A 7500-nucleotide genomic window follows, 5' to 3' on the forward strand; every position below is an offset into this window, starting at 1 on the left:
ACTAAAACTAGAACAGCAACGGACCATGATAAAACGATGGCAAGAAAAGACCCTACATGGTAAATACTGGGCTAAACTAAATGCGAAAAAAATAGACAGAGAAAAATCCCAGCAATGGCTGAGAAGCTCAGGACTCAAAGCAGAGACTGAAGGATTTTTAATTGCTGCACAAGACCAGAGCCTCCCCACCAGAAATTACCAAAAACACATAATGAAAAGAAATATAACAAGTAACTATAGAATATGTGGAGATCGACAAGAAACAATAAATCATATTATCTCTGGCTGCCCAGTCCTGGCTAAGAAGGAATATATTCACAGACACGACAGAGCTGGGACCTATATACACTGGAAGCTATGCCAACACTATGGAATAACAACAGAAAAAAGATGGTATAAACACACGCCAGAAAAGGTCACAAAAAACGAGAAAGCAATCATACTCTGGGATATGCCAATACACACAGATAGAGAAATTAAGGCAAATAGACCAGATATAGTTGTCAAAGATCATGAAGAAAGAAAATGCTTTCTAATTGATGTATCAATACCAGCAGATGACAACGTTTCTCTAAAAGAAATGGAAAAACTTTCAAAATACAAAGACCTGGAAATAGAGATAACTCGAATGTGGAATCTAAAAACAGAAACAATTCCTATCATAGTAGGTGCCTTAGGTATAATAAAAAAATATTCAGACAAATGCATAACAAAAACACCAGGACTTACAAATATATATAACATACAGAAAATTGCACTACTGGGCACTGCACACATTCTACGCAAAACACTTTCAATACAGTAAACATAAGAGCACCACAGCAAACCACAGCACATACCCAAGGCGCACAGAGCTGCGCTCGGTAGTAAAGTGAAAGCACGTTATAAAAATAAAACTACTGAACAATAATAATAATAATAATAATAATGATGGTAATAATAATAATAATAATAATAATAATGATGGTAATAATAATAATAATAATAATAATGATAATAATAATAATAATAATAATAATAATAATAATAATAATAATAATAATAATAATAATAATAATAATAATAACAATAATGATAATAATAATAATAATAATAATAATAATAATAATAATAATAATAATACTGGGCTAAACTAAATGCGAAAGAAATAGACAGAGAAAAATCCCAGCAATGGCTGAGAAGCTCAGGACTCAAAGCAGAGACTGAAGGATTTTTAATTGCTGCACAAGACCAAAGCCTCCCCACCAGAAATTACCAAAAACACATAATGAAAAGAAATATAACAAGTAACTGTAGAATATGTGGAGATCGACAAGAAACAATAAATCATATTATCTCTGGCTGCCCAGTCCTGGCTAAGAAGAAATATATTCACAGACACGACAGAGCTGGGACCTATATACACTGGAAGCTATGCCAACATTATGGAATAGCAACAGAAAAAAGATGGTATAAACACACGCCAGAAAAGGTCACAGAAAACGAGAAAGCAACCATACTCTGGGATATGCCAATACACACAGATACAGAAATTAAGGCAAATAGACCAGATATAGTTGTCAAAGATCATGAAGGAAAAAAATGCCTTCTAATTGATGTTTCAATACCAGCAGATGACAACGTTTCTCTAAAAGAAATGGAAAAACTTTCAAAATACAAAGACCTGGAAATAGAGATAACTCGAATGTGGAATCTAAAAACAGAAACAATTCCTATCATAGTAGGTGCCTTAGGTATAATAAAAAAATATTCAGACAAATACATAACAAAAACACCAGGACTTACAAATATATATAACATACAGAAAATTGCACTACTGGGTACTGCACACATTCTACGCAAAACACTTTCAATACAGTAAACATAAGAGCACCACAGCAAACCACAGCACATACCCAAGGCGCACAGAGCTGCGCTCGGTAGTGAAGTGAAAGTACGTTATAAAAATAAAACTACTGAATAATAATAACAATAATAACAACCGAGAAGTACGTACTGTAAGCCTGTTACGAAAAAAGTACGAAGATATGAACGTGCAAAACAATCTGACAACAGAAATAAACCAACCGGTACCCTACGAAAACGATGACCGTCAAAATAAAGGGCCGGACGTTGTTCCTCATGTCCCGCAAACAAAACCAAAACGGCATAAATGGACACGTGAGGAACACATTTCGATCCTACACGCCTATTTCACAGCAGTACTCTACCCAAAAAACGAAAACGCAACAACACATACATATAAAACATGGAAGAAAAATAATGTAAATATAGACCTCGATAAAACACTAAAAACAGAAACAATTCCTATCATTGTAGGTATAATAAAAAAAATACTCAGACAAATACATAACAAAAATACCAGGACTTACAAATATATATAACACACAGAAAATTGCACTACTGGGTACTGCACACATTCTACGCAAAACACTTTCAATACAGTAAACATAAGAGCACCACAGCAAACCACAGCACATACCCAAGGCGCACAGAGCTGCGCTCGGTAGTGAAGTGAAAGCACGTTATAAAAATAAAAACAATAATAATAATAATAATAATAATAATAATAATAATAATAATAATAATAATAATAATAATAATGATAATAATAATAATAATAATAATAATAATAATAATAATAATAATAATAATAATAATAATAATAATGATAATCGCAGGGTGAGAGCAATACTGAAGACAGAGCTGAACGCGAGAAACAGGATCGAAGCGATCAATGCTCTAGCCATACCAGTCGTGACTTACAGTTTCAATATCGTTAACTGGTCAATTACTGAAATATGTAATGTTGACAGAAAAATACGAAAACTGTTGACAATGCATAGAATGCACCACCCTAAGGCAGATATAGAACGTCTTTATCTGTCAAGAAAAGAGGGAGGTCGAGGACTTCTACAGCTGGCATTATCAATGAAGGTAGCCACAATTGGCCTAGACACCTATCTGAAAAACTCTGAGGACTGGATGCTAAAACTTGTCTTAAAACATGAAAGCAAGAAAGCATCTTACTCAGTAACAAAACAGGCAAAGGACTATCTAAGTGAATTCCAATTGCAACAAATTCAAGAATTAGACGAACTAGAAACACCTGCAGAAAAAGCTAAGCGCTTGAAAATCCGTGCTAAAATTGCTGCTTTAGATATTATAACTGAAAAATGGCATAGAAAACCTCTCAATGGCAAATACCCAAAGAGAGCGAATAATGCAGATATTGACAAAGCCCTTACCCACCAATGGTTAATGGCCTCTGGCTTGAAATCAGAAACAGAGGGGTTTATCATAGCAGCCCAAGATCAATGCCTACCTACAAAGAACTACCAGGCCAACATATTAAAGAACGGCAGCTCCCCATTATGTTGTATATGCCAACAACAAAATGAGACCATCGAGCATGTTGTCTCCATGTGCAGTCTGCTTGCGCCTACAGAGTATCTCAACAGGCATGATAGAGCTGCACAATATATTCACTGGGTAATATGCAAAAACCTGGACTTGCCCCATGATAAAAACTGGTGGGAACAAAAACCACCCCCAGTACTTGAAAATGATCACATTGCACTCCTCTGGAACTTCACCATTCAAACTGACAGAAAGATAGACGCAAATAGGCCAGACATCATACTGAAAGACTTCAGACAAAAATCATGCCTCCTCATTGATATGACTGTCCCAATCGATATAAACGTATCTGTCAAGACCTACCAAAAACTGAGCAAATATAAAGATCTTGAAATAGAAATTAGCAAAATGTGGAATCTGAAGACGAAAACAATACCTATTGTCATAGGTGCCCTGGGAATGACAGCGAAACGGGCTGATTACTACCTAGCTCAGATACCAGGAAACCCCAAAATGGCTGAAGTTCAAAAGATAGTGCTCATGGGAACTGCCCATATCCTACGTAAAATATTGTCTATGTGATCTCAAATTTTAAAGCAAACACATAATTTTCTTATGGTTTCTTAAACATTCACTTGAACAAAACTGTACAAATCCAAATATATGGTACCCTAGGCATAACACCTACATGAACTTCTAACTTGTTGTCTCTTGAGGTCTCTGGGTGAGACTTGGATCCAACTTGTACAAATGCAAAACAAAAGTCAAACATAAAATAATAATAATAATAATAATAATAATAATAATAATAATAATAATAATAATAATAATAATAATGATAATGATAATAATAATAATAATAATAATAATAATAATAATAATAATAATAATAATAATAATAATAATAATAATAATAATAACAATAATAATAATAATAATTTAGTCAAGACTCATGTCGGATCAGAGGAAATATTAACCATGACAAATAGTAAAAATATGAAAATAATAATATCAGTGCTGATAATAATAATAATGAAAGGAAGCGGTTGGAATCTCCCCATGTCCTGACTGATGGTACACCTAACCATGATGTCACAATAAAAATACAGGTAATTACGCAACCTGATAATCATATGAGTGACAATGGAAAAACAAAGTATTGTGAATAACGGTGGTAATAAAGCAGACGCCCTTGATGGTGACAGTGTTGCGCCCGGAAGACTCAGCGATACTGGTCCGATTCCACCCTGTCGATATCCAGCAAGGAATGGAACAAACAAGTCAATACTGTGGTCATGGAGAGTTACTATCTGAGCAACCCTGTAGACGAACATAGTGTTCATTTTAGAGGATACCGACAACGTATATATGATCAATGAAGAGAAAGAGGATTGTTTCAACTCATGAAACAAAGATTATGTGATCAAGCTAGAGCAATAAGAAAAAAATCGTTAGTTCACAGAAGTAGAGCTCGAAGTTATCAAAAGACGGGTATTGGAAAACAGCAGTAGAGGAAACGATGAAAATACAGTTCTTACTGATAAAAGTAATCTCATAGCAGAAAACAGAGGTGAGATCTCTAATGAACCACAGGAAAGGAACGGTAATAGCTTGCTCGATGAGAGAACATATAGATAGTCTGGAAGAAAACACTAAAACTAATGGTGACATGACAGATGAATAAAAGGCAATGTACGACAGAATAAAGGCAAGACTACAGGAGAACGGTAGCGACAATAATTGAACCAAAAAACGGAAAATGTGAATGAAATTCTGAAATACATCAGAACAAAAAGCATCACAGAAACAAATAATTTGATGAAAGCAGGAAGTATTGTTGTAGCAGAAAACGTGGGTGTTGATGTCAAGAAAAAGAAACATAATGGGAGTGACAAGAGAAAAGATTCATGGTGGAAAAGGAGAATACAGGCGTGGTTAGACATGCTCTCGAAGGACATTTCTGTTTTATATCGAAAAGAAAAGGGGGAGCTTAAAAGCAAACGAAAATACAAGACACTGAACAGGAAATATGATATTGAAAGAAAGGGCCTGAAAGTGGTAATGTAGGAACCCAAACAGCGCCTCATTGCAAAGAAAGCAAAGATGGTAAGATATGACCAAAGGATGAAAGGATACCAGCAAAATAAGTTATTCAGAGCAGATCAGAAGAGATTCTTCAAAGAAATGTATGGTGAGTGTACAAAGAAATGAATGATGAAAAGATGATACCAGATAACATTGAAAGTCAAAGCTTTTGGAGTGACATCTGGAGCAAAGGCAAGGAGCACAAGAAGAACTGAAACAAACAGTAGTATGTCCAAAGCAGGCAGAACTAGTAATTTCAGTTAGGGAAGTGAAAGAAATCAGCAAAAAAATGGGTAAATGGAAGACCCCGGGACCCGATGGAGCTCAAGACTACTGGATCAAAAGATTTGGTGAATGACATGCACGAATAGCTGCACAACTCAACACCCTGTTAAATGCCGATCAAGTAACACCAAATTGATTGACACTGCGTAGGACAGTGCTGTGCTCGAAAAACATCGAAAAAGGCAATACGGTAGACACTTACAAGCCAATATCCTGCTTGCCACTTATGTCGAAATTATGTACGAACATTTGGAAAAATAGTGTCCTGCCACATGAGCAGAAGGGTTGCAAGCGTAAGTGCAGAGGTACCAAGGATCAACTCCTGATAGACAAGACTGTACTTAGAGACTGCTAGGGGAGGAAAAGTAACTTAGCCATGTCATGGATCGACTATCATAAGGCGTACGATATGATCCCACATTCTTGGATTATGGAGAGTATGAACCTATTTGGTATTGCATCGAATGTCGAGCGATTGCTTGGAAAAAGTATGGCGAATTGGAGGACGGAACTGACAGCATACGGGAGAAGTTTAGGGACAGCAGAAATTAGGAGGGGCATCTCCCAAGGGGACTGCCTGTCCCCACTGATCTTTGTACTGTGCTTGATAACACTTCACTATGGATTCAGCTGATAGCCGGATCCGTCCTACACGCGACAGCAGGATGATGGTGGGTATAAGTACTTTGGGACCTTGGATCTGGACAAAATCTTCCTCAGAGAAATGAAAGACAAGATCTTCACTGCATATTTGAAGCTCCCCAAACTTCTCTTAAAGTCAAAACTCAACTCAAGGAACCTTGTGACTCCCATCAAGATATGGGCTGTTGCTGTAGTCCGCTACGGTGTATCCATCATGAAATGGACGCAAGCGAAGATTAACCTACTCACTCTCATCACGCGAAAGACAATAACAATGCATGGAGCCCGCCCCACCATAAGGCGAACACGTACACAGGCTCTACATGAAGAGGTGTTGATTTGCGTGGGCTGATTTGCGTGGGTTGATTTGCGTACGGGAATGCATCAAATGTAAAAGAAAAAACATAGCAGAATATTTGGTAAACAACAAACAAAACCTGCCTTAGTATGCTGCTAATGTGGAAGGATTTATCAAATATGTACTTGAGAGCGCTCGTGAATTTCGATTACGAATAGCCAAAAAAAGAGAAGGAACACTATTCCGCAAGCAATCACATGGTCAGTTCCACCTTGAAGCTAACAACTTTAAATACCAGGAAGCATCATGGAGGTGGCTCAGCAAAGGTAACCTCAAAAAGAAGACTGAACGCCTAATCATCGCTGCCCAGGATCAGGCATTGAATACCAACTCAGTGAAAAGGTATATATACGACACAAGTGCAACGAACCTCTGCAGAAAGTGTGTTTAGAGGGTTGAAAGTGTGACTCACATTGTTAGTGCTTGTGAAAGACTTGCGCAGAAAGAGTGCAAGCGCAGGCACGACAAAGTAGCCCAAAACCTTCAGTGGCTAGTATGCCAGAAGTATTAATACGAGATAACGAGTGCTTGGTACCAACATATACCGGAAAAGGTAATGGACGAAAGGAGGAAGGCAAAAATCCTCTGGGATTTTGACTTCCAGACAGACATGGTGTTAGATCAGCGAAGATTTTAGGAGGGGCAATCAAGAGTGCCTAATAATCAACGTGGTAGTGCCAGGAGACCAACTTATTATCATGAAATAGAGAGAGAAAATATTGATAACTGTGGAGACCTGAGAACTGAGATCGCTAAGAGGTGGCAGCTAC

The 7500-nt window shown here is 37.0% G+C and overlaps 1 protein-coding gene across 1 annotated transcript in view; it reads right to left on the minus strand.

Moving 5' to 3' along the window:
- The window catches only part of LOC106880369 (uncharacterized), a 20798-nt gene that overhangs the window by 10319 nt on the left and 2979 nt on the right, over nucleotides 1-7500 (minus strand). The window lies entirely within an intron of this gene.

The sequence above is a fragment of the Octopus bimaculoides genome, chromosome 28 (genome assembly GCF_046866305.1).
Source record: "Octopus bimaculoides isolate indiv1 chromosome 28, ASM4686630v1, whole genome shotgun sequence".
In the NCBI taxonomy this organism is placed as follows: domain Eukaryota; kingdom Metazoa; phylum Mollusca; class Cephalopoda; order Octopoda; family Octopodidae; genus Octopus; species Octopus bimaculoides.